General features: G+C 41.3%; 1 protein-coding gene and 1 pseudogene across 5 annotated transcripts in view; both read left to right on the top strand.

Annotated features, from left to right (window-relative positions):
- The window catches only part of TTC28 (tetratricopeptide repeat domain 28), a 689,946-nt gene that overhangs the window by 65,675 nt on the left and 596,494 nt on the right, over positions 1–27,777 (top strand). The window contains exon 2 of one of the 5 annotated variants that reach the window (XM_051826644.2): positions 4,979–5,106. The exons of 3 other annotated variants lie outside the window; for them this stretch is intronic. The gene's annotated coding sequence lies outside the window, so the exon portion shown is untranslated. The remainder of the gene's footprint in view (positions 1–4,978; positions 5,107–27,777) is intronic. One more of the 5 variants, XM_051826645.2, reaches the window with a different exon arrangement.
- The window catches only part of LOC138847457 (E3 ubiquitin-protein ligase RNF170 pseudogene), a 71,099-nt pseudogene continuing 70,077 nt past the window's right edge, over positions 26,756–27,777 (top strand).

Below are 27,777 nucleotides of genomic sequence, written 5' to 3'. Positions count from 1 at the left end.
TGCCTCACTCTTGTCTGTCTCTCCCTTTCTCTCTCTGTTGCTCTTTCAAATTAAAATAAAATTAAAACAAATTTACTGCTATATGTCACAAAATAACTACACTTGTAATCCTGTCCTTTTACTTATTTTTAAAACTGTTTTATTTATTTGACTTGCAGAGTTACAGAGAGAAAGGGAGAAACAGAGAGAGTGAGAGAGAGCATGAGTGAGTGTGTGAAAGAGATCTTTCATCTGCTGATTTCACTCCCCAAATGACTACAACAGCCAGGGCTGTGCGAGGCTGAAACCAAGAGCCTGGAACTCTATCCAGCTCTCCAAATGGGTGGCAGGGGCTCAGGCACTTAGACTATCTTCTACTGCTTTCCCAGGCACATTTGCAGGAAGCTGGATTAGAAGTGGAACAACCAGGGCTTGAACTGGCGCTCATATGGGATGACAGCATTGCAGGTGATGGCTTACCCTGCTGTGCTGCAACCCAGCCCCTTGTCCTTTTAATGTGATGGGATTTTAGCATGTTCCCCTTTCATTCTTATATGTAGTATATAGATTTTTATTTTGATCTTTTTACTTTGATCTCACCATTAGCAGATTTAAGACTCTGTGTTTTTTTTTTTTTTTTTTTTTTTTTTGACAGGCAGAGTGGACAGTGAGAGAGAGAGACAGAGAGAAAGGTCTTCCTTTGCCGTTGGTTCACCCTCCAATGGCTGCTGCGGCCGCCGCGCTGATCCGATGGCAGGAGCCAGGTGCTTATCCTGGTCTCCCATGGGGTACAGGGCCCAAGTACTTGGGCCATCCTCCACTGCACTCCATGGCCACAGCAGAGAGCTGGCCTGGAAGAGGGGCAACCAGGACAGAATCTGGCGCCCCGACTGGGACTAGAACCCGGTGTGCCGGCGCCGCAAGGTGGAGGATTAGCCTAGTGAGCCGCGGCGCCAGCCAAGAGTCTGTTTTTTGTATCTCAAATGGGTAGAGAAAATTCTGCTGTCTCTTCATATCTGTGATACTCTATAAATTATTTGACAAATGTTAAGTAAATATGATTTTAATGCATATAACTATGTCAACTATTCCTAAGTTATAAAACATTTTTAATTTGCCTTGAGAAAATTTATGTATATGTTGTAGTGTTTATAATGTTCAGATTTGTGTTTGTATTTATTATCTAATTTTTTCCTTGGTTCAATGCTATGATGTCAGCATGAGGAGTATTTTTATTCCTATTTTATAAAGGAAGAAAACTGAGATCTGGAGTGTTTGTGACTTGACTACATCAAGTGTTATATGTAGAATTTCCTTATAAAATATAAAAGGCTAGAGATATGAGGATTTTATTGTTAGATTATTTCAAACTTAGGTATTTTATTTTAAGTCCAGCATTCATTCTCTATGTATTATATATTTTTCCATACACATAGATCATATCATATTGGCTATCTGTCATATTGCTGGTTGCCAGTAACCCTACTTCTTTATAATAATTTTGGTGATATTCATGGCAGATTGGAAGTGATACAGTGTATGTTGCAATATGTTTCTGTTGCTTCTTCTGTGCTTGTACCTACAATATTGCAGACAGTGCTTCTACTATCCATATATTGGTTTAGGAAACAGGATTGAAACCATTTTTAAATAAAAACAAACTGAAACACCAACTCAAATGTTTGTATACATAGTTTCTTTTGTAGGGGCTTGGGTATTGTTACAACATAATATAATAAGTTATAAATCAGGGAGTGGAAAGCAGAATGGTGGTTGCCAGAGTCTGTCCGAGGGGGAAATAGAGCATTGTTTAGTAGGTAGAGTTTCAGTTTTACAAGATGAGAAAATTCTGAAGATCTATTGCGTAACAATGAGAATATACTTAATGCTACTGAATACTTTAGAGTAGCCAAGATAGTTAATTTTGTGTTATGTTTAAATGCAATTAAAACATGTTAAAAAGGTAGAAAACATACAACATTTAATTTAATAAATGCCACCCAGAATGATCAAATGATAATATTTTCTCTGGTGCTTATTTGTGAGCCTAAATCTAACTGAATCTTGGAGTTATGACTTGGTTTTAGCCTTGAGGCTTCTGTAGCACCTATATCATCTCAAATGAAATATGGACCCGACCTTAATTTGTAGGATATTGCTGTATTTTGTTCAGTTAATGTGATGAGAAGTATTCTCATATGTTACTTTTTCATTCTGGTTTCTCTGGTAAGAGGAAGAGATTTATTATATTTAATGATTCTTCCATACTTTCACTCAGGATCCTCCTCTCCAGATGTCTTGTCTGGCACTCGTTGAGAGCTATTTGGAGATATCTTAGGCTTTGCAAAATTAATAAGTGATTAACATAAGATACTAGTATAGTCATCCATAATGTACAGTGGTTTATGCAGGAGCTCTTCATTTCTCTAATAATGACTGTCAAAATCTCATTATTCTAACTTATATTAAAATGTTAGTAGACACTGCTGTTTTATCCTTTAGTCTGAAGATTTAATTATAAAATAACTCTTCACTAAAAAGTAATTCATTAAAATAGATCATTAAAGTAGAAAAGCTCCCCAACCAATAGCTTAATAATTTTCCTTTCTAAGTATTAATGTTCATTCTAGTGCTACCTACTTGGCAAATATAGCAATTCAAATTGGGCAAACACACTTCATGGAGCCTTAAATAATTTCCCATCTCACTTAGCATTGGCCCAAGAAAGTCTCAACTGGTTTCTGCCTACTTCTGTGAATTCATCTTTTATCACCCTCCCCCCCGACCTTTTCTTCTTCTTCTAAGATTTACAATTTACTTATTTTGAGCTAGAGAGAGAGAGAGAGAGAGAGGGAGAGAGAGAATCTTCTATCTGCTGGCTTATTCCACATTGGACAGCTCTGGGCCAGGCTGAAGCCAGGAGCCAGGAGCTTTTTCTGTGTCTCTCATGTGGGTGGCTGGGGTCCAGATCCCTGAGCCATCTTCTGCTGCTTTCTCAGGCCATTAGCAGGAAGCTGGATTGGAAGTGGAGCAGCTGGGACATGAGCTAATGCCCATATGGGATGCCAGCATAGCAGGTGGCAGCTTTACCTACTATGCCACAGTGCTAGTCCTTACAATGCACCCTTTGCTGTAACTATGAGTTCCCTGTTGTTCTTTGAATGTTTTCATTTTTCAGCCGGTTTGAGCCTTTTGCATTTGTCACCAAAATTCCCTTTTCCTTATATGGTTATGACTAGTTCATTCTTACATTCATTTATCAGCTTGACTATTACTGCCTGTTCTAATATAACCACTTAGCAAACTTGAGTCACATTGCTTTATTTGCATTTTCTCTATAGATTTTCTTACTACCAGATTGTTTTTATTTTTTTTTGTCATCTTTGCCTCTTAGATATATGCCTCATGAGACTAAAAAGGCTGTCTTTCACCACTGTGTATCTCATATCTAGAACAGTGACCATCGGTTAGTAGATGCTTACTAGTTTGTTGAACAAATGATTGGATGATTCATTGTCTAGTTATGTTCTAGATTCTGTGCTAAGTCCTACAGAGGAAGAGTTTAGTCAAGGAGAATGACAATTCAATAACAATTCAGTAATATAAAACTGCCAAGTGCTGGGGCCTGAATTGTGGTGTAGCAGGTAAACCCACTGCTTGCAATGATGCCATTTCATATAGGCGCTGGTTCCAGTTCCAGCTGCCCCGCTTCTGAGCCAGCTCCCTGCTACAAGCACCTGGGAAAGCAGTGGAAGATGTCCTAAATCACTGGGCCTCTGCACCCACAAGGGAGACCTGGATGAAGCTCCTGGCTCCTGGCTTTAACCTGGCACAGCCCTAGCCATTGTGTCCATTTGGGGAGTGAACCAGCCAGTGGAAGATCTGTCTCTCTGTCTCTTCTTCTCTCTCTCTGTAATTATACCTTTCAAATAAGTAAATACATCTTAAAAAAAAGAAAAAAAGCCCTGCTAAGTCCTATAGTAGAGGAATCTGAAATGTTATGGGGCCACAGATAAGAGTAATTAATTTCTTTTAGAGGTATGTCAGGAGGTGTTAGAGGTGAATTAATGTATTAGCACTTTATATTTTACATTATACCATTCTCCCGAGGCACTTTGCTGATTAGTTCCTGACTAGTTCTTGAATTTCTAATACTTCACTTAACCTTGCTGTTTACTTTCTTGTGAAAGGATGGTGGTAATATTGACCTTAAGAATGGTGTAAAGATTAATCATTTAATGTTGGCTAAGTGCTTTGAGAATACAAAATGCTGTTTGAGTGCCTATGTTTTTTTCATATTAGTAACCACTTTAAATAATTAAGTTTTATTATGTACTTGGTTCTCATATAAAATAAATATGCTCTTTTTTAAAAAAGAATAAATTATCTAGGAAAGGCCTATTTGTTATTAAAAGGCCTGTATGGATCTTTTGCACTGTATTGTTAGTAGAAAATAATGTCTATGTTTTCTATTTACCCTAACATTAATTTTCTTTGAATGTAGTAATATACTGTAACCCCCAGGAGGCAGTAGTATACCAGGAGTTTGTGCTTAGGCAGGCTAACAGCAGTGCAAGCCTGTTAGTGATTAGTGACTTGATTGAACATTCAGAAACTGCTGCCTTACTGATCGGATAGTGAAGATTTCAAGAGAGATTTTAACTCTCCTTTTCCTATAGCATTGCATTATCTTGTTTTAAGAGTTTTTCCTTTCTCAAAGAGGGGAACCTATCTATTTCAGGACTTGGAATGTAATGGTATCCAGGATATCCTTTTATACTGTATTGTACTGTGGACTTTTCCTAAAAGTTATGAACAGATGAAAAATTTCCAAACTTGAATCTTAATTTAAATTTATTATGGCAATGGGTCTCAACCTTCATTTCTGACTCAGGGTACTGAAGGATAGATATACTTAAAATCTAACAGTGGCTTGCTGCTTCAGTAAATATAAAGATTTACATATATGTATATATGACTTGTTTTATTTATTTGAAAGGTAGAGTCACAAAGAGAGAGAGAGAAAGAGAGAAAGAGAAAAGGATCTTCCATCTGCTGGCGCACTCCTCAGTGAAATTTTAGGAAATTCTGATCGTATTTGCTTGGAGTTTCCTGAAGCATCAATAGGTACTTAAATTTGGTTTTATTTTTCTGTAACAAGATATAGAGGCTGACATGTTAGGTTTTGTTTTTAAAAGATGGTTTGGCACATTATTTCATTGATTACTAATTCTTGGAAATTACATAACGGAGGTAAGAACTAGTAACTTAACAAATTTCAAGTAAGTGTTGAGGCTATTTGAATGTTTTGTATTAAGCTGTTTTTTTTCCCCCAAAGAATTCTTCTATATATAAGGCATTCTACACATTCTATGGGGATATGAAAGCATGAAAATCCCTTACTCTTTCTTTTGTGTTTCTGTACTTCCTATACTACTCTACCTTAAACCTACAATTGCATTTTCCTAACAATGATTTTAGAGTCCACTCACGTTTAGGTTAGGCCATGCTGTCAAACCAGGTAGATTAAACAGATTAGCATCATAAAGTGTTGTTCTTCTCCTGTTTAGTTCTAGAGGCGTAGTCTTTGGCTAAAGATTGGTTGACTGCACTTTGACCTGTGTGTAGTTAGGATAATTACTCTCATTACTATCATCTGTACTAAACACTGTACAGTTTTATGTTGCATGGGTTAGTTTTATTCTTTTTTGTTTTCCTGGCACCAGGTACATGAAGCAATGCTTTTGAAAACACTTGAAACTCCAAGATAAGATTTGCACTATGATTTTTCATTTAATTGTTTGGGGCTCATTAACAGATAAATAGAAGACTCTCTTGTCCTCTACATTATAATTTACAATGATTGAGAGAGAAAAAAATTAAAAAGAATTCTCTTTTTAAATACAGTATAGAGGGGCTGGTACTGTGGCGCAGCGGATTAACGCCCTGGCCTGAAGTGCTGGCATCCCATATGGGCACCGATTTGAAACCCCACTGCTCTACTTCCAATCTAGCTCTCTGCTATGGCCTAGGAAAGCAGTAGAAGATGGCTCAATTCCTTGGGCCCCTGCACCTGCGTGGGTAGACCCAGAAGAAGCTCCTGGCTCTTGGCTTTGGATTGGCACAGCTCCAGCCATTGCGGCCAACTGGGGAGTGAACCATTGGATGGAGGACCTCTCTCTCTCTCTCTCTCTCTCTCTCTCTCTGCCTCTCCTCTCTCTGTGTAACTCTTTCAAATAAATAAATAAATCTTTAAAAAAATACAGTATAGAAATCCTAGTGATTTGGAAGAGGTAATAACAGTTGGTAATGGCTTTGTTACTGGAAATAGGGAAAATATTATGATGCTTCATTTTACCAGCTTCCCCAGAATGTTCATTTTAGGTTAAAAGGTTTAGTATACTGTGGTAATCTGTGTAGGCTCTGATTTAAATTTCCTAATTTATTAAAGTCCCAAAAGCATAGTATCAACTAGTCATTTTCAGGAAAGAAATGCTGAAATTATCACTCATAATAAGGTGGCTTTTTTTTTTTTTTGGATTATTTTATTTATTTGAAGGACAGGGTTACAGAGAGAGGGAGGTCTTCCATCCACTGGTTCACTTCCTAGATGTCCGCAATGGCTGGAGCTGAGCTGATCTGAAGCCAGGAGCCAAGAGCTTTTTCCAGGTATCCCATGTGGATGCAGGGACCCACGGAGTTGGGCCATCCTCTACTGCCTTCCTCGGCTATGTCTGAGAGCTAGATTGGGAGAGGAGCAGCTAGGACTAGAACCAGTGCCCATATGGGATGCCAGCGTGGCAGGCTGGGGCTTTAACCCACTGAACCATAGCACTGGCCCTATAATAAGGTTTTAAAAAGCTACAGCAGGGCAGGCATTTAGCCTAGCCATTAAGAAGCTGATTAAGATGCCCATGCTGGTGCCGGCTTATGAGTAGCAGCAGTTCGAGTCCTGGCTGTTCTGCTTCAGATCTGGCTTCCTGGTAATTTACCTGGGAAGGCAGCGAAAGATGGCTTAAGCACTTGGGCTCCTGCCACCCACATGGGAGACATGCCACTTGGGGAGTGAACCAGCGACAGAAGATCAGTCTCTTTCTCTCTTTTTCTCTCTTTGTACCTCTACCTTTTAAATAAATCTTTAAAAGAAAAATTGCCCATGTCTCTGATCAGAGTGCCTGGTCAATTTCCGGTACTGGCTCCTGACTCCAGCTTCCTGCTAACGCAGACTCTGGGAAGCAGTGGTGATGACTCATCTCCCCTGGGAGACCTGGATTGAGTACCCAGCTCCTGGTTTTGGCTTCAGCCGCAGCCCAGCCCTGCCTGGCCATTGCAGATATTTTGGGAATGAATTCTTGGATAAGAGTGTTTGTTTTCCTAGCTCTAAATAAATAAAATTAAAACAAATAAAAAATTGAAGTCTAATCTCTAAAATTCATTTTTTTCCCTCCAAAGTTCTAGGTCCAACACCAGTATCTCTCATCACAGCAGTTATTTATATTGTCTTTGAATCTTTTATGAGTGGTTGTTAAATATACCAATGAATTAATAAGAACATTTCTTCTTCTAAACTCAAATAGCCTTAATAATAGCTCTATGGCTGATCTTTTCCCTAAGAGTGCAAAAAACCTCATTCCTTGGAAATCAATTCCCACACTCACCCCCATTACTTAAGGCTCAGAGCTTTGAAATGTAATAAAACTAGTTAAATGACCACAGACAGAAAAACTCTGAGCTCTTATAGCCTTTAGGTGAATAAGATAAAAATGTGGGTATATACTCTTAGATGATTGTGTCATTTTTGAGTAGGTGAAACATGTTTATACTATAAAATGTAAGAAAGTACAAAAGGGTATACAGTAGAAATAAGATTTCCTGTGTTTCTATCTTTAAGCGATAGAGTCTCCCTCTCCAAAAGCAACTTCCATTACTAGACTGTTTTGTATTCAGTGAACCTATCAATTAATTTATCCCAAATCTTTTTTTTTTTTTTTTTTTTTTTGACAGGCAGAGTGGACAATGAGAGAGAGAGACAGAGAGAAAGGTCTTCCTTTGGCGTTGGTTCACCCTCCAATGGCCGCCGTGGCCGGCGCGCTGCGGCCGGCGCACCGCGCTGATCCGATGGCAGGAGCCAGGAGCCAGGTGCTTTTCCTGGTCTTCCATGGGGTGCATGGCCCAAGCACCTGGGCCATCCTCCACTGCACTCCCTGGCCACAGCAGAGGGCTGGCCTGGAAGAGGGGCAACTGGGACAGAATCCGGCGCCCCGACCCGGACTAGAACCCGGTGAGGATTAGCCTAGTGAGCCGCGGCGCCGGCCCCAAATCTTTATATCTACCTGAATAGCTATATTATTTGTATGGCTACTCACAGTCTGGAACTGATAAGATAAAAAGAGGAATTTAACATATTTTGGGAATAAAATATTTTTAAATATTTATTTATTATTTATTTGAAAGTCAAAGTTACACAGAGAGAGGAGAGGCAGAGAGAGAGCTCTTCCATCCAATGGTTCGCTCCCAAGATGGCTGCAACGGCTGGAACTGCGCCGATCTGAAGCCAGGAGCCAGGAGCTTCTTCTGGGTCTCCCACGCAGGTGCAGGGGCCCAAGGACTTGAGCCATCTTCTGCTGCTTTCTCAGGCCATAGCAGAGAGCTGGATTGGAAGAGGAGCAGCCGGGATGTGAACCGGCCAGGGTGTTAACCCGCTGCATTGCAGCACTGGCCCCAGGGAATAAAAATTTTAATCTAGGAATTTGGGGTTACATGAATATTGGAAGAACTAGAGGAATGAATGTCATAGAAGTCACCTTGGAAAGTTAGGGAAGGTACAGCTGTAAGGTCAGGGTCAGGGAAGTAGACCTTGCAGATTTCCAGGATTCTCAAGCTTATGGGGAAATTTGTAAATTTTAAAGCATTTTCAAGAAAGTTTCTGCTATCTATCTGGGACTATAGCATAAAACATGATTTTTAGGCACTCATCCCAAAGCTGCTTACTTTCCTGTGAAAGGATGGTGGTAATATTGACCTCACCCCAAAGCTACTATGCATCTAACATCTGCCTCTCTGCCTGGAGCTACTCCAAAGACAGAGGTCTTTCCAGATGCCAGAAGTTGCTTTCATGGAAAAATCTAACCCAGATCTATAGAGGAAAAGGGATTCTGGGAAATATAGAAAAGATCTTGGAAGAGTGGATGGCTGCCCAGTGCTCAATAAGATCCTTGACCTGGGAAAACTGCTGTGGTCCAAGTGGGACTGGAGTTATTGTACTTTTTTTTTTTTAACTTTTATTTAATGAATATAGATTTCCAAAGTACAGCTTATGGACTACATTGGCATCCCCCTCCCCCCGATGATTTCCCTCCCACCCGCAACCCTCCCTTTCCTGCTCTCTCCCCTTCCATTCATATCAAGATTCATTTTCAATTTTCTATATATACAGAAGATCAGTTTAGTATACATTAAGTAAAGATTTCAACAGTTTGCACCCCCATAGAAACACAAAGTGAAATATACTGTTTGAGTACTCGTTATAGCATTAAATCTCAATGTACAGCACATTAAGGACAGAGATCCTACATGAGGAGTAAGTGCACAGTGACTCCTGTTGTTGACTTTACAAATATTGACACTCCTGTTTATGGCATCAGTAATCTCCTTATGCTCCAGTCGTGAGTTTCCAAGGCTATGGAAGCCTTTTGAGTTCTCCGACTGTTATCTTGTTTAGACAAGGTCATAGTCAAAGTGGAGGTTCTCTCCTCCCTTCAGAGAAAGGTACCTCCTTCTTTGAAGACCTGTTCTTTCCACTGGGATCTCACTCAGAGAGATCTTTCATTTAGTTTTTTTTTTCCTTTTTTTTTTTTTTTTTGCCAGAGTGTCTTGGCTTTCCATGCCTGAAATACTCTCATGGGCTTTTCAGCCGGATCTGAATGCCTTTAGGGCTGATTCTGAGGCCAGAGTGCTGTTTAGGACATCTGCCATTCTATGAGTCTGCTGTGTATCTCGCTTCCCATGTTGGATCACTCTCCCCTTTATTTATTCTATCGGTTAGTATTAGCAGGTACTAGACTTGTTTATGTGATCCCTTTGACTCTTAGTCCTTTCATTATGATATATTGTGAACTGAAACTGATCACTTGGACTAGTGAGATGGCATTGGTACATGCCACCTTGATGGGATTGAATTGGAATCCCCTGGTATGTTTCTAACTCTACCATTTGGGACAAGTCAGCTTGAGCATGTCCCAAATTATATACATCTCCTCCCTCTCTAATTCCCACTCTTATGCTTAACAGGGATCACATTTCAGTTAAATTTTAACACTTAAGAATAACTGTGTATTAATTACAGAATTAAACCAGTCATATTAAGTAGAACAGACAAAAAAAAATACTAAGAGGGATAATGTATTAAGTTGTTCATTAACAGTCAGAGCTATGCTGATCAAGTCACCATTTCTCATAGTGTCCATTTCACTTCAACAGGTTTCCTTTTTGGTGTTCAGTCAGTTGTCACCAATCAGGGAGAACATATGATATTTGTCCCTTTGGGACTGGCTTATTTCACTCAGCATGATGTGTTCCAGATTCCTCCATTTTGTTGCAAATGACTGGATTTCGTTGTTTCTTACTGCGGTATAGTATTCTAAAGAGTACATATCCCATAATTTCTTTATCCAGTCTACCATTGATGGGCATTTAGGTTGGTTCCAGATCTTGGCTATTGTGAATTGTGCTGCAATAAACATTAGGGTGCAGACCGCTTTTTTGTTTGCCAATTTAAATTCCTTTGGGTAAATTCCAAGGAGTGGGATGGCTGGGTCGAACAGTAGGGTTATCTTCAGGTTTCTGAGGAATCTCCAGACTGACTTCCATAGTGGCTTGACCAGTTTGCATTCCCACCAACAGTGGGTTAGTGTGCCTTTTCTCCCACATCCTCGCCAGCATCTGTTGTTGGTAGATTTCTGTATGTCAGCTATTCTAACCAGGGTAAGGTGAAACCTCGTTGTGGTTTTGATTTGCATTTCCCTGATTGCTAGTGATCTTGAACATTTTTTCATGTGCCTGTTAGCCATTTGGATTTCCTCTTTTGAAAAATGTCTATTGAGGTCCTTGGCCCATCTCTTAAGTGGGTTGTTGGTTTTGTTCTTGTGGAGTTTCTTGATCTCTTTGTAGATTCTGGTTATTAATCTTTTATCTGTTGCATAGTTTGCAAATATTTTTTCCCTTTCTGTCGGTTGTCTCTTCACTTTCCTGACTGTTTCTTTTGCAGTACAGAAACTTCTCAATTTGATGCAATCCTGGAGTTATTATACTTTGAGAAGGGTAGAAGGGTATCTGAAATTTTTGATAAAAGGTAATAGAATTCAAGGCCGGCGCCGCGGCTCACTAGGCTAATCCTCCGCCTTGCGGCGCCGGCACACCGTGTTCTAGTCCCGGTCGGGGCACCGGATTCTGTCCCGGTTGCCCCTCTTCCAGGCCAGCTCTCTGCTGTGGCCAGGGAGTGCAGTGGAGGATGGCCCAAGTGCTTGGGCTTGCACCCCATGGGAGACCAGGAAAAGCACCTGGCTCCTGGCTCCTGCCATCGGATCAGCGCGGTGCGCCGGCTGCAGCGCGCCGGCCGCGGCGGCCATTGGAGGGTGAACCAACGGCAAAGGAAGACCTTTCTCTCTGTCTCTGTCTCTCTCTCACTGTCCACTCTGCCTGTCAAAAAAAAAAAAAAAAAAAAAGTAATAGAATTCAGAAAACAAAAAAGATTTAAATGAGAATCAAGGATGAACAGTGTCATAACAGCCAATGAAGGAAACAATTTCTGTAAGATTGAGTGGTTTGGGCTGACATTGGTCCTATCGGTTGAGATGCCTGCATTCCTTGTTGGAGTGCTTGGGTTTATTACTGACTGCAGTTCCTGACTCTGGCTTCCTGCTAGTGTGCGCCTGGGAGGCAGCAGTGTTGGCTGTAGTAGTTGGGTCGCTGCCAGCCATGTGGGAGACTCAGATTAATTTCCTGGTTCTTGACTTCAGCCTTGCCCAGCCCTGGCTGTTGTGGCCATTTGGGGAGTGAACCAGCAAATGAGAGCAGATGCGAGCTCTCTCTCTCTCTCTTTCTCTCCTTCTGACTCCGAAATAAATAAAAACAAAAACTTTAAAACAAAAAAAAGGAATGAGTGAGTTAATTGCAACAATATTATCATGAGAACAGAAAGGAGGGGGAAAAAGAAGCCTACTTTGTTTGAAATTGAATATAGTTATTGGGGCCAGCGCTGTGCTGCGGTAGGTTAATCCTCTGCCTGTAGTGCTGGCATCCCATATGGGTGGCCAGTTCTAGTCCTGGCTGCTCCACTTCGAATCCAGCTCTCTGCTATGGCCTGGGAAAGCAGTGGAAGATGGCCCAACTCCTTGGGCCCCTGTACCTGCGTGGGATACTGGGAAGAAGCTCCTGGCTTCTAGCTTTGGATCGGCGTAGCTCTGGCTGTTGCAGCCATTTGGGGAGTGAACCAATGGAAGGAAGACCTTTCTCTCTGTCCCTCTCACTGTCTGTAACTCTACCTCTCAAATAAAATAAATAGAATCTCTTTTTTTAAAAAAGAAGATGGTTATTAGTGAGATTCAAGAGTAGTTTTTGTGGACTAGCAAGAAGAGAGATATCTTTTAACCAGTCAGTAGACTAATTCTGTGACAATAACAATAATGTAACAGTCACATAAATGAAAAACTTATCAAATCAACCTTGCCTTGCTTTATAGTCTTTTAATCATTTTTTAAATTCTTTTCATCTATGGTGTTTATATTATTAAATATAAATACTCAAATTATAGTAATACTCCTGTAATGATCAAAGCAAAATAGCATATACCTAGAAATTACTTCTTAGTTCATGTATATATATATTGTCTTCACTTGAATAAAAAAAATCTTTGGGTTTATATACTTGTGATCTATTGTCATCACAGACACTGTAATGGAAAGTACCAATGTGAATTCATGGTTTTGAAATTATATTAATATAAGATGTAGCTACTGTGGAGAGGCGGGTGAAGGATACTTTGGTACTCTGTACTACTTTTGTAACTTCTCATGAATTTATAATTATAAAATAGGGTTGGTAATAATATATTTCTCAGATGATTGATGTAACTATCAAATAACTGCTTTTGTAAAAATAGTTTGTAGATAGAAGATCTCTTTGTGAATCTTAAAATTGTATATTCTTTTAATCAAGACTTTTGGCCAGGGCTGGCACCGTGGCTCATTTGGTTAATCCTCTGCCTGCGGCACCAACATCCCATATGGGTTCTGGGTTCTAGTCTTGGTTGTTCCTCTTCCAGTCCAGCTCTCTGCTGTGGCCCGGGAGGGCAGTGGAGAATGGCCCAAGTGCTTGGGCCCTGCACCTGCATGGGAGACCAGGAGGAAGCTCCTGGCTTCGGATCGGCGCAGCGCTGGCCGTGGCAGCCATTTGAGGAGTGAACCAATGGGCTGTGGCAGCCTTTTGGGGAGTGAACCAGTGGAAGGAGGACCTTTCTCTGTCTCTCTTTCTCTCACTGTCTATAACTCTACCTGTCAAATAAATAAAATAAATAAATAAAAAAAGACTTTTGCCCATCACAGGTCTTTTTTTAAAAAGATTTATTTACTTTCAGTCAGTTACGGAGAGGCAGAGACAGAGAGAGAGAGAGAGGTCTTCCATCCATTGGTTCACTCTCCAGATGGTCGCAATGGCTGGAGCTGTGCTGATCCAAAGCCAGGTGCCAAGAGCTTCCTCCCAGTCTCCATAAGGGTGCAGGGGCCCAAACACTTGGGCCCCCTTCCACTGCTTTCCCAGGCCATAGCAGGGAGCTGGATTCGAAGTGGAGCAGCTGGGACTTGAACCGGCACCCATATGGGATGCCGGCACTGCAGGCAGCGGCTTTACATGCTGTGCCACAGTGCTGGCCCTATCTTGTTTTGTTTTTAACAGATTAGCTCACAAATTTACTTAAATAACTTGAAATTTAGTTTTTTTTCTTAATTTACAAATCAGAGAGGCAGAGAGAATATGAACCCATGTGCAAGTGTGTTCCCCTTCCTTGGTTCACTCCCCACTTGCCCACAATGGATGCAATTGGACTAGACAGAAGCTGGGAGCCAAAAACTCAATCCAGGGCTCCACAGAGGTGGCAGGGATCCAAGTACTTGAGCTGTCACCTGCTGCCTTCCTGATTATGCATTAGCAGGATGCTGGAATCAGAGGTGTATTGCACTCTGCATGAGATTATGTTATCTTAACCCGTGGTTTAAATGCTAGGCCTAATGGCTACCCTTAGTTTTACTTTCTAAAGTTATAATTCTTCTATTTTTAAAAATATTTATTTATATATTTGAAGGACAGAGTGACAGAGAGAAACAGAGAGAAAGAGAGAGAGAAAGAGAGATTGTCCATGTGCTGATTCATTCCCCAAATGGCTGTAATGGCTCGGGCTGGGCCAGACTGAAGCCAGGAGCTAGGAAATCCATCTGGGTCTCCCACATGGGTGGCAGAGACCTAAATACTTGGGTTATATTCTGCTACCTTTCAGGCATATTGGCAGGGAGCTAGATCGAAAGCAGAGCAGCTGGGACTTGAACCGGCAACTCTGATATGGGATGCGAGCATTTCACGAGGTGGCTTAACCCAAAGTGCACTATGTCAGTGCACTTTTTTCTATGTCTAAATCATGAGTGTACTCTCAATATTATGTGTAGACCAAAAATCTGCAGTGGGATATAGTTCCTTTTGGATTAAAGTTGTATTTCTATTTTGGGTTAACAGCTTAAATCCATTATTTTTGAGGCTTATAATTTTTTGCAGGGCTGGTAGGTTTTATTATTTGTTAGGCTGGATTGAACAAAAAAGAATGGGGCCTCATTGCTGTTAGCAGCGTTGTGGTCCTTAGCCACTGTCATGTGCTGAGTACTGCTGTAGGCTCTTGGGATATATGTATGAACTGAAAGAGAAAGCTGTTATCAATTGAGATGGAGTTTTCTTTTTCTTCTTCTCTCTCTCTTTTTTAAAGATTTATTTATTTGAAAGTGAGAGTTACGTAGAGAGGGATGGAGAGTCAGAGAGAGAGAGAGAGAGGTCTTCTATCAGCTGGTTTACTCCTCAACTGGCCGCAATGGCCGGAGCTGTGCCGATCTGAAGCCAGGAGCCAGGAGCTTCCTCCGGATCTTCCCATGTGGGTAAAGGGGCCCAAGGACTTGGGCCATCTACCACTGCTTTCCCAGACCATAGCAGAGAGCTGGACTGGAAGTGGAGCAGCCAGGACTCCAACCAGTGTCCATATTGGATGCCGGCACTGCGGGTGGCAGCTTTACCCGCTACGCCACAGCGCCTGCCCCAAGAGATGAAGTGTTTTTTTTTTTTTTTTTTTTTTTTTAGTGAAAGGGTTTATTAGGGAACACCCAACAGACCGGAGTGAAGGGGTGGTGAAGGGAAAGAGAGAGAAAGAGTATAAGAGAGACACAGAGAGGAGAGGAGGAGGGGAGCCAAGAGAGCAGAGAGAAGCCAAGAGAGAAGAACCAAGAGACCAGAGGAGGAGGCTAGAGAGAGGAACTGAGAGAGCGAGGGAGAGAAGGGCCAAGAGAGCACGTGTTCAGGAACAGGCCTTTTAAAACTTTGCCTGAGGGCGGGCAGGGAAGCAGGAGCAGCAAATCCCATTAGGATGGGGGTGGAGCTTGACCACAGAGGTTAGGCCATGTGGCCACCTGGCTAAAACTGCGCCAGTTTCCTAACATTCCCCTCTTTTGTTTTTTATAAAGCAGGATTTGTATGGGATTACATTAGTCCCCAAAATCCAGGAGGGGTAGAGGGACGATGATCTGTCTTCAGAGCTACTTCCTGCTGACATGGGGTGACGAGGTACTCTTCGCTGGCATGGAGCAATGTCTCAGGCCGCTGTCTCCTGGGTGGGGAGCCAAGTATATTCCCGTAGCAGCATTTGGTTGACCATCTGGTTGTTGAAGGCCTTCGTTTGTTTCATTATAACCTGCTGTAAACACTTAAACACTTTAGACAGGGTGAGAATAGTAACCAATGATCCTAAGAGTAGCATTAACCAGGTAATGAGAAGATTTTATAGAGGAGAGGAAATGGAGGGGGGGTAAAATCCCATAAATATAAAAATCCCTCCAGAGACCCTTATGGGGACAGTTTGATGGATGTGGTTTAAGCTGATTCCAGCCAAGACTGGGAAAAAAGGCCACTCAACTTTTGCAGGTAGCGGGGTTTGTCTGTAGAGAAATTCTGAGCAATCATACAACATTAAGTGGGGGAGAGGACCATCAGTACACACAGGTTGGGAGTAGAGCCATTGGTGGTAGAGTAGAGGTTATGATTACAAAGGAATGAGGCCCAAGTGGGCTAGACAGGGTCTAGGATAAAGGACAGAGTCATTATTAGAGGAGCTAAGAAAGGTGCTAAGTTACAGATAAGTTTTTTGACTGAGAGGCAAATAGAACAGAAGGGGCTTGATAATAATCAGGTGGGCTTTAAAGCCTTGTAAATTATGAAGCTCAGACTCAAAGAGATGGAGTTTTCTAATGACAACTACTTTACTACTGAATTTCTAGCTTTTCTATTTGATACATAATCTATTCTAATGCTTGATTTTCATCTTTAATTTTGATAATAAATTAACTAGCCCCTTCCTTAATTTGGTTCCAACACTGATGTCCTTCCTCATTCATTCAATCTTAGAAGTTATCACAGATTCTCAGAATTACTAGCATAAAGTTTCTGGAGGGATTTCTATATTTATGGGATTTTAAAAAAAGTAGTAGATATAAGAATTTGCAAAGTATGCAGGCATTTGGCTTGGCAGCTAAGATACTTGTTAGGAAGCCCACATCACATTTCAGAGTGCCTGAGCTCAAGACCTTGCTCCAGCTCCTAACTGCAGCTTCGTGCATCAGCAGTGATGGCTCAAATAGTTAGGTTCCTGTCACCCACACCAGAGGCCTGGACTGGGATCCCGGCTCCCAGCTTTGGGAGGCCCAGTCTCAGCCACTGCACATATTCAGAGAATGAACCAGCTGATTCGAGTGCACTCTCTCTCTCTCTCTCCCCCCACACCTCTTAAGAGAGAGGTGGTAAGAATAGTAATAATGCCATAGAAAGCTACAGTATGAATATGGTATTCATTTTAAGAGTATTCATACAACAAAATCCTGTCTTTTGGTTAATTTTTTAAATTTTTAAAAGAAAGAGAGACACAGAGATCTTCTATCTACTGGTTTACTCTCCAAATGCCTATCCCACCAGGGCTGGAGCAAGATGAATTGAAGTAGAAAGTCAAGTAGGAATTCAAGTAGAAATTGGTCTATTACCTGCTGCCTCCCACCTCTTGAGAGAGAGAGAGAGAGAGAGAGAGAGAGAGAGAGAGAAAGTTAGTTATACAAGGAAAATGAAAGAACTGTAAGAGTATCATGAAAACCAATGGAAGAGAGTTTCCAGAACAGGGTAGCTACAAATATAGGTTGAGTATCCCTAACTCAAAAACCAAAATCTGAAATGCTCTAAATCCATGATTTTTTTGAGTTTCAACATAATGACACAAGTAGAAAATTCCACACCTGACCTCATGTGACAGGTCACAGTCAAAACAAAAGTACACTAAAAATACTTATAAAATACTTTAAAAATCACCTTTAGACTATGTGTGAAAGGTATTTGTGAAACATAAATGAATTTCATGTTTACTCTTGGGTCCCATCCCCAATGTATCTCATTAGATATATGCAAGTATTTCAAATTTTTTAAAAATTCAAAATCCAAAACACTTGTGAGCACAAGCATTTCAAATAAGAGATAATTCAGGTCGGCGCCGCGGCTCACTAGGCTAATCCTCCACCTTGTGGCGCCGGCACACCGGGTTCTAGTCCCGGTCGGGGCACCGGATTCTGTCCCGGTTGCCCCTCTTCCAGGCCAACTCTCTGCTGTGGCCAGGGAGTGCAGTGGAGGATGGCCCAAGTGCTTGGGCCCTGCACCCCATGGGAGACCAGGATAAGTACCTGGCTCCTGCCATCGGATCAGCGTGGTGCGCTGGCTGCAGCGCGCCAGCCGTGGTGGCCATTGGAGGGTGAACCAATGGCAAAGGAAGACCTTTCTCTCTGTCTCTCTCTCTCACTGTCCACTCTGCCTGTGGGAAAAAAAAAGAGAGATAATTCAACTTACAGTACAAAGTACTATTACTGGAATTAAAGTTCCATGAATACACCATAAACTCCAGTCAAAGAAAAATAACTATAAAGATCTTAAAAAACAAACACAACTGCTTCCTTTCACCTTTCATACCACAGAAGAGGACCAAGAAGTGATGGGCACCTAATGGTAATAATGCCATGGAAAGCTACAGTATGAATATGGTATTCATTTTTAATAGTATTCATACAATAAAATCCTATCTTTTGGTTAATTTTTAAAATTTTAAAAGAAAGAGAGAAACAGAGATAAGAGATCTTCCATCTACTGGTTTACTCTCCAAATGCCTATCCCACCAAGGCTGGACAAGATGAAACTGAAAGGCTGGAACTCAGTATGAATCTCCCACATGGGTGGTAGGAATTCAAGGAGAAATTGGTCTATCACCTGCTGCCTCTCAGGGTACGCATTACCAGGAAGCCAACATCAGAACAAGAGCAGGACATTAACCCAGGCACTCCAATATGTAATGTGGGCCTCCTAACAGCACCTGAACTGCTGTGCCAAATACTTTAAATAGGTGATTTTTAAAAAGATTTATTTATTTTATTTGAAAGTCAAAGTTATAGAGAAAGAGAGAGAGGAATAGAAGGAGAAAAAGATATCTTTCATCTGCTTATGAACCATCCCTAGATGGTTGCCAATGGCCAGAGCTGAGCCAGACCAAAGCCGGGAGCCAGGAGCTTTTTCCAGGTCTCCCACATGGGTGACACGGGTCCAAGTACTTGGTCCATCTTCTGCTGCTTTGCTCAGGCCGTTTACTGGGAGCTGGATAGGAAGTGAAGCAGCCAGGACACAAACTGGCACCCATATGGGAAGCTGGAATTGCAGGTGGCAGCTTTACCCACTATGCCACAACATCAGCCCCAGTGTTTTTTTTTTTTTTTTTTCTTTAAGGTAACATTTTCAAAATAATTTGTGAGGGATTGGTGTTGTGCTGTAACAGCTAACACCTCCACCTGCAACACTGATATCTCATATGGATGCCAGTAGAGCACTTCCAAACTCATTCTTTAGTCTTCTTATCTTTTCCTTCTACATTCCCCCAACAATTCTATCCAGTATCGTGGCTTTAAATGCAAATATACCTTGTATTAGAGTTTAGACCTCTCTCCCAAACACCACACTTCCATATAGAACTACCTATTTAACATTTCACTTGGATGTCGTTTATGTATCCTAAACTCAACATGTGCAAAACTGAATTCATACACTTTTTCTAAAGGCAACTCCAGCCACAGTCTTCTCTGCCTCAGTTGATGGTAAACCCAGGTTATGCTCAAGCAAAAAGCGAAAACAATAACAACAACAAAAAACAAAAACAAAAAAAACCTAGGAAGTATCCTTGACTTCGTTCAGACCACCAGATAATATTGTTACCACTATTTCAGAATATATCCAGAATCTGACTACTTCTTACTGCCTCTGCACTACCACCTCATCTCTCACATGGATTATTGCAATGGTCTCCTAACAGATCTCAGTGTTCTTTATCCTTGACCCCCACAGTCCAGTCTTAACAGAGCAAGCAGAGTAACCCTCTGAAAAGGTAAGTCTGATCCTGTCACTTCTCTGCTCAAAACCCTATGTAGCTCCGTATTTCCCAACTACTAGCCAGAGTTCTTATAATGGCTCACAGTGACTGACATAACCTAGTCGTCATTGCCGCTCTGCACTAATGCCCAATTGCTATCCCCATCACTCACTCCACTCCAGCCAAACAAAATTCCTTCCTCCAATATGCCAAGTCCTCCTCTGCTTGAGGGCCTTTGTTGTAGCTCTTCCCAGTGCCTGAAGTGCTCTTCTCCCAGCTACCTGCAGGGTTAAATTCCTCATTTCTTTTAGCTATTTGCTCAGATGTTACCTTTTACATCAAACCTATCCTGCTCTCACCCCACCCAGCACTACCTTTACTCTCATTGTATTTTCCACAGCACTTCATAAAATACCATGTATTTATTTTGATTACTGTTTATCTTTGTCTTATCTCATTAAAAAGTAATGTAAAAGTACAATCTAATGTGCTAGGATTCATGAGGCCGAGTACATGACATCTGATACAGCTTGGCATGGCTCTTTTAAATGACAACTTGATTCCTCTCCTTGTGTCTCAGGTTTTTTCCCTGACACAAAATACTTAGTACTTCCCAAAATTAGTGCAGACCATAGAGGCTGAGGGCTCAGTCCCAAAACATTGCCTGACTTCAGATGCCAATCCAAGTCCCTGTACTTCTAACCAACTGGCGCTAAAATTGTTAGAACGACCCACAGAACTCAGGAAAACACATTAATTGACACTCATTAGTTTATTATAAAGGCTACAGCTCAGGAACAGCTAGATGGAAGAGAAGCATATGTCAAGGTGAGGGTAGTAGTGAATGTTATGTGGCATCTCCGGAAACATCATCTTCCCAGCTTCTCGGTGTGTTTACCAGCTTGGAGGCTCTGTGAAACACATTGGTAAAGGATTTTTAGGGAGGTCTCCATTAAGTGGGCATGATTGTACTCATATCTAGCCCTTTGGGGCGGGGCTGAAGTGTCCAGCCTTATAGTTATGGCTGGATCTTTCTGGCAACCAGTCCCTGTTCTGAAGCTGTCTAGGGGCCTTCTAAGAATTACCTCATTAGCAGAAACTCAGGGACTAGTTATGAATAACAAAAGGCTCTCCTGTCACTTGGGAACTCCCAAGGGTTTTGGGTTAGAACTAGGAACAAGGACTGAATATATGTTTTTTATCACACGCTTCTTGCATCTTCTGTAGGTAAGGAAATGATGATGATACCACAGTCTTAGATCCCCTCAGTAGAAGTTTAAAATCTGAACTTCAAGGGGGAGTCCAGGAAAAGGCCGGTTAAGGTCAGAGTTGGTTCCTCAAGTTAATTCTTTGGGTCTGTCACTTTCTTGTGTACCAAAAAGTACCTAATGTCATGGTGCTGGTGGGTGTTTGAGAGAGTTCAATTTTCATGGTTCAAATTACAGAATACTCTCTGGGGAGAAAGTAGCCTAAAGCTGAGCGGTGAATTTCTTTTGTGAGAGCAAATTGTTCAATGTACCATCCAGGTTCTTGGAGAGACTTTGTGAATGGGGATTCCTGGTCCTCACATGCAGGAATTCCCTTAGGTATTTCGTTATTAATGTGTTATAATTCTAGTATTTGGCCTGCCAAAATGGAATCTATAGTGTACTCTCTGCTGTCCGGAATTCTAGAGGAACAGTGTTAAATGAAGCAGTAGAGCAGAACACCCTGTTTCCTGGGTGTTTCCAGCTTAGATGGATGTGGTATAATAAAATCAGCTATTAGAAAGGTTCAGGTGTTCTGTGGATGGTTTGTGTAACCAGCAAAGTAGTACTCAAGGTTCTAATGGTCTGGTTTGCATGGATTGTTAGAAAGACTTTTACTTAAGGGACAGAGGAGAACAATTTCCATAACCACAGGTTGGTTTTGAACAGTTATTGTATTGTCTTTCAACCTGAATACCGTTTTTGTTTTTCATTCATAATTCAGATTTTACTGGTGTTGAAAATCAGTACATAGACATTTTCAATTTGTATATAATTCTTAACATACACACTGAAAATCTAAAAAGCTGTGAATTGTCATTATTTTTAAAAATTGTTCCAGCTTCATATTTGGTGGAAAAGTCTTCCTTAAGAGAATATCAAGTGCCAATATCTTCAAATGTTGGTGAAACATAAATCCCAACTCACAATTTAATGTCATATATGACATACTCAAATTTTCAATTTTTCATAGCACATTAACAAAATTAGGAAAACTGGACTGCCACAAGAAAGATGTTACAGAGTGCACACAGTTCTGACAGAGCAACAAGGAGTGATTTTCTGTAGGAAACAATTCTAAACAAAGTGGGAAAAGAATTGAAAATATTTAAGACAGATTAAATATACAACTCTGGGGGCCAATGCTGTGGTCTGGTGCTGGCATCCCATATGGGTGCCGGGTTGAGTCCTGGCTGCTCCTCTTCCTATCCAGCTCTCTGCTATGGCCTGGGAAAGCAGTAGAGGATGGCCCAAGCCCTTGGATCCCTGCACCTGTGTGGGAGACCCAGAAGAAGCTTCTAGCTCCTGGCTTCAGATTGGCCCAGTTCTGGCTGTTGTGGCCAATTGGGGATGAACCAGCTGATGGAAGACTTCTCTCTTTCTCTCTGCCTCTGCTTCTCTGTGGCTCTGCCTTTCAAATAAATAAATAAGTCTTTTTTTTTTTTTAAAGATTAAATGTACAACTCTGACTCCAAATTGCCATTTAGTATATGTTGTATTATAAGATATAAAAACCACCCCTACCTATTGAATATTAAGCTGACATCCAAGACTGACCATGAAAGCTGCCCATAATTCAATATACTACTATTTTCTGGTTTTACCAAAAAGTAACTAACCAAAAAATGATTTTATCTTTTAAAAATCATCTCCACTTTTAAAAATGGGATGAGATAGGCTTTGCTCCTTCTTAAAAAAATGTCTCAAGAGCTACTAAAAACTTATATTAACAAAGTAGTTGATAAAGCTATTCCTCTGGACTGTGCAAGAAGGGAGACAGGGACCACTGATAAATGTGATGTCTGATTTTTTTAACTTTTATTTAATAAATATAAATTTCCAAAGTACAGCTTTTGGATTACAGTGGCTCCACCCCCCCCCATAACTTCCCTCCCACCCGCAACCATCCCATCTCCTTGCTCCCTCTCCCATTCCATTCACATCAAGATTCATTTTCAATTATCTTTATATACAGAAGATCAATTTAGTATATATTAAGATATCAACAGTTTGCACCCACACAGAAACACAAAGTGTAAAGTACTGTTTGAGTACTAGTTATAGCATTAATTCACACTGTACAACACATTAAGGACAGAGATCCTACATGGGGAGTAAGTGCACAGTGACTTCTGTTGTTGACTTAACAGTTGACACTGTTGTTTATGGCATCAGTAATCAACCTAGGTTCTTGTCATGAGTTGCCAAGGCTATGGAAGCCTTTTGAGTTTGCCAACTTCGATCTTATTTAGATAAGGTCATAGTCAAAGTGGAAGTTCTGGCTGGTGCCATGGCTCAATAGGCTAATCTTCCACCTGTGGGGCTGGCATACCGGGTTCTAGTCCTGGTCCAGGCGCCGGATTCTGTCCCGGTTGCTCCTCTTCCAGTCCAGCTCTCTGCTGTGGCCCGGGAGTGCAGTGGAGGATGGCCCAAGTCTTTGGGCCCTGCACCAGCATGGGAGACCAGGAGAAGCATCTGGCTTCTGGCTTTGGATCAGCACGGTGCGCCGGCTGCAGTGCGCTGGCCACAGCAGCCATTGGAGGGTGAACTAATGGAAAAGGAAGACCTTTCTCTCTGTCTCTTTCACTGTCCACTCTGCCTGTCAAAAAAAAAAAAAAAAAAAAAGTGGAAGTTCTCTCCTCTCTTCAGAGAAAGGTACCTCCTTCTTTGATGGCCCATTCTTTCCACTGGGATCTCACTCACAGAAATCTTTCATTTAGTTGTTGTTGTTGTTGTTTTTTTTTTTTTTTTTTCCAGAGTGTCTTGGCTTTCCATGCCTAAAATACTCTCATGTGCTCTTCAGCCAGATCTGAATACCTTAAGGGCTGATTCTGAGGCCAGAGTGCTGTTTAGGACATCTGCCATTCTATGAGTCTGCTGAGTATCTTGCTTCCCATGTTGGATCACTCTCTCCTTTTTAATTCTTTCAGTATTAGCAGACGTTAGTCTTGTTTATGTGATCCCTTTGACTCTTAGTCCTATCATTATGATCAATTGTGAACTGAAACTGATCACCTGGACTAGTGAGATGGCATTGGTACATACCACCTTGATGGGATTGAATTGGAATCCCCTGGCACGTTTCTAACTCTACCATTTGGGGCAAGTCAGATTGAGCATGTCCCAAGTTGTACATCTTCTCCCTCTCTTATTCCCACTCTTATATTTAACAGGGATCACTTTTCAGTTAAATTTAAACACCTAAGAATAATTGTGTATTAATTAAAGAGTTCAACCAATAGTATTAAGTAGATAAAAAAATACTAAAAGGGATAAAGTATTAAGTTGTTCATCAACAGTCAGGACAAGGGCCAATCAAGTCACTGTTTCCATTTCACTTCAACAGGATTCCTTTTTGGTGCTCAGCTAGTTGTCACCAATCAGGGAGAACATATGATATTTGTCCCTTTGAGACTGGCTTATTTTACTCAGCATGATGTTTTCCAGATTCCTCCATTTTGTTGCAAATGACCGGATTTCATTTTTTTTTTTTTACTGCTATATAGTATTCTATAGAGTACATATCCTATAATTTCTTTATCCAGTCTACTGTTGATGGGCATTTAGGTTGATTCTAGGTCTTAGCTATTGTGAATTGAGCTGTAGTAAACATGGAGTGCAGACAGCTTTTTTGTTTGCCAATTTAATTTCCTTTGGGGAAATTCCAAGGAGTGAGATGGCTGGGTTGTATGGTAGGGCTATATTCAGGTTTCTGAGGAATCTCCAAACTGACTTCCATAGTGCTTTACCAGTTTGCATTCTCACCAACAGTGGATTAGTGTGCCTTTTTCCCCACATCCTCGCCAGCATCTGTTGTTGGTAGATTTCTGTATGTGAGCCAGTCTAACCGGGGTGAAGTGAAACCTCGTTGTGGTTGGTTTTGATTTGCATTTTCCTGATTGCTAGTGATCCTGAACATTTTTTCATGTGTCTGTTGGCCATTTGGATTTCCTCTTTTGAAAAATGTCTATTGAGGTCCTTGGCCCATCTCTTAAGTGGGTTGTTTGTTTTGTTTTTGTGGAGTTTCTTGATCTCTTTGTAGATTCTGGTTATTAATCTTTTATCTGTTGCATAGTTTGCAAATATTTTTTCCCATTCTGTCGGTTGCCTCTTCACTTTCCTGACTGTTTCTTTTGCAGTACAGAAACTTCTCAATTTGGTGCAATCCCAATAGTTAATTTTGGCTTTGACTGCCTGTGCCTCCAAGGTCTTTTCCAAGAAGTCCTTGCCGGTGCATATATCTTGCAGGGTTTCTCCAATGTTTTCTAACAATTTGAAGGTGTTGGGTTGTAGATTTAACTCTTTAATCCATATTGAGTGGATTTTTGTGTAAGGTGTAAGGTAGGGGTCTCATGCTTCTGCATGTGGAAATCCAGTTTTCCCAGCACCATTTATTGTCCTTACTCCAGGAATTGGTTTTAGATCCTTGATCAAATATAAGTTGGCTGTAGATGTTTGGATTGATTTCTGGTGTTTCTATTCTGTTCCATTGGTCTATCCACCTGTTTCTGTACCAGTACCATGCTGATTTGATTACAACTGCCCTGTAGTATGTCCTGAAATCTGGTATTGTGATGCCTCCGGATTTGTTTTTGTTGTACAGATTGCTTTAGTTATTTGAGATCTCCTGTGTCTCCATATGAATTTCAGCATAATTTTTCCAGATCTGAGAAGAGTGTCTTTGGTATTTTGATTGGAATCTCATTGAATCTATAAATTGCTTTTGGGAGAATGGACATTTTGGTGATATTGATTCTTCGAATCCATGAGCATGGAAGATTTTTCCATTTCTTGGTATCCTCTTCTATTTCTTTCTTTAAGATTTTGTAATTCTCATCATAGAGATCTTTGATGTCCTTGGTTAAGTTTATTCCAAGGTATTTGATTGTTTTTGTGGCTATTGTGAATGGGATTGATCTTAGAAGTTCTTCCTCAGCCATGGCATTGCCTGTGTATACAAAGGCTGTTGATTTTTGTGCATTGATTTTATACCCTGCTACTTTGCCAAACTCTTCTATGAGTTTCAAGAGTCTCTTAGTAGAGTTCTTTGGATCCCCTGAATAAAGAATCATATCATCTGCAAAGAGTGATAGTTTGACTTCTTCATTCCCAATTCTTATCCCTTTAATTTCTTTTTCTTGCCTAATGGCTCTGGCTAAAACTTCCAGAACTATATTGAATAGCAGTGGTGAGAGTGGGCATCCCTGTCTGGTACCAGATCTCAGTGTAAATGCTTCCAGCTTTTCCCCATTCAATAGGATGCTGGCCGTGGGTTTTTCATAAATTGCTTTGATTGTATTGAGGAATATTCCTTCTATATCCAATTTGCTTAGAGTTTTCATCATGAAAGGGTGTTGTATTTTATCAAATGCTTTCTCTGCATCTATTGAGATAATCATATGGTTTTTCTTCTGCAGTTTGTTAATGTGGTGTATCACATTGATTGTTTTTTGAACATTGAACCATCCCTGCATACCAGGGATAAATCCCACTTGGTCTGGGTGGATGATATTAACCAGATTTGGCTTCCTTCTCTTCTGCTTCATCAGAGGTTGGACACTTTTCATCTTTAATTTCTTGATGAGCCATCTCAACTTGTTTTCCCCTTGCTCCTCTCTTCCTTTTTGTTTGCACCTTTTTAGCTGGTGACTTGCCCTTCTCGGCTGCCTTTTTGGGCTTCATTTCCCCTTTTGCAGGAGCAGGTTTAGCCAACAACGTCGCTGATTTCCTCTTAGGCTCTACCTTCCTGGCCCCTTCTGCCAAGCTGACCTTCCTCTTAGTCGTCATGGCAGCAGGAGGGTGCATGCTGGGTGCCTGTGGGCTGTGGCATGCTGAAAGCCTTCTTGAAGCGGGGATGCCTGCTTGCTGCTGCTCCTCCTCCTGCATACTTTTTAATGAAGTTACTATCCCAGCAAATGTTGAAGAGCTGGCATAATATGAAGTATACTATCTTAGACTGTGCCCATTGTCCTCAAGGTGGCTTCTTGGTCTTAGGAAGGGGAACATCCATTTTCTATGATCTAGGGAGTTAACAGTCCTGGATATAGTAGGTGACCCAGTAATTTATTTTTTATTTTTATTTATTTATTTATTTTTTGACAGGCAGAGTGGACAGTGAGAGAGAGAGAGACAGAGAGAAAGGTCTTCCTTTGCCGTTGGTTTACCCTCCAATGGTCGTCGTGGCCGGCGCTGCAGCTGGCGCACCGCGCCTATCCAAAGGCAGGAGCCAGGTGCTTCTCCTGGTCTCCCAAGCACTTGGGCCATCCTCCACTGCACTTCCCTAGCCACAGCAGAGAGCTGGCCTGAAAGAGGAGCAACCGGGACAGAATCCGGCGCCCCAACCAGGACTAGAACCCGGTGTGCTGGCGCCGCAAGGCGGAGGATTAGCCTAGTGAGCCGCGGCGCCGGCCAAGTGACCCAGTAATTTAAAGAGTGGCAGAATCTAGGCCTAAGGAAGTTTCACAAGGGAAGTTAACAGATTTTTTTAAACAATTTATTTTATGTATTAGGAGGCAGACGGATATTGAATGAGTGAGTGACTTAATTCCCATTTCCTGGTTCACCCCCAAATGCTTGCAACAGCCAGGGCCAGGCCAAGCTGAAGCTAAGAGCCAGGAAATCAATCTAGGTTCCCACATGGGTGGCAGGGACCCAACTACTTGATCCACTACCTGCTGCATTCACAGGATGCAACTGGAGCTAGAATTGGAAGTGGGGCTGGGACTTGAATGCAGGCATTTCTTTATGGGATGCAGGTGTCCAAAGTGGCATCTTAATCAGGATGCCAAATGCCCACCCCAAGTTAAC

This window comes from Oryctolagus cuniculus, chromosome 21 (genome assembly GCF_964237555.1).
Source record: "Oryctolagus cuniculus chromosome 21, mOryCun1.1, whole genome shotgun sequence".
Lineage (NCBI taxonomy): Eukaryota > Metazoa > Chordata > Mammalia > Lagomorpha > Leporidae > Oryctolagus > Oryctolagus cuniculus.
This window is presented reverse-complemented; position numbering and strand designations above follow the sequence as displayed.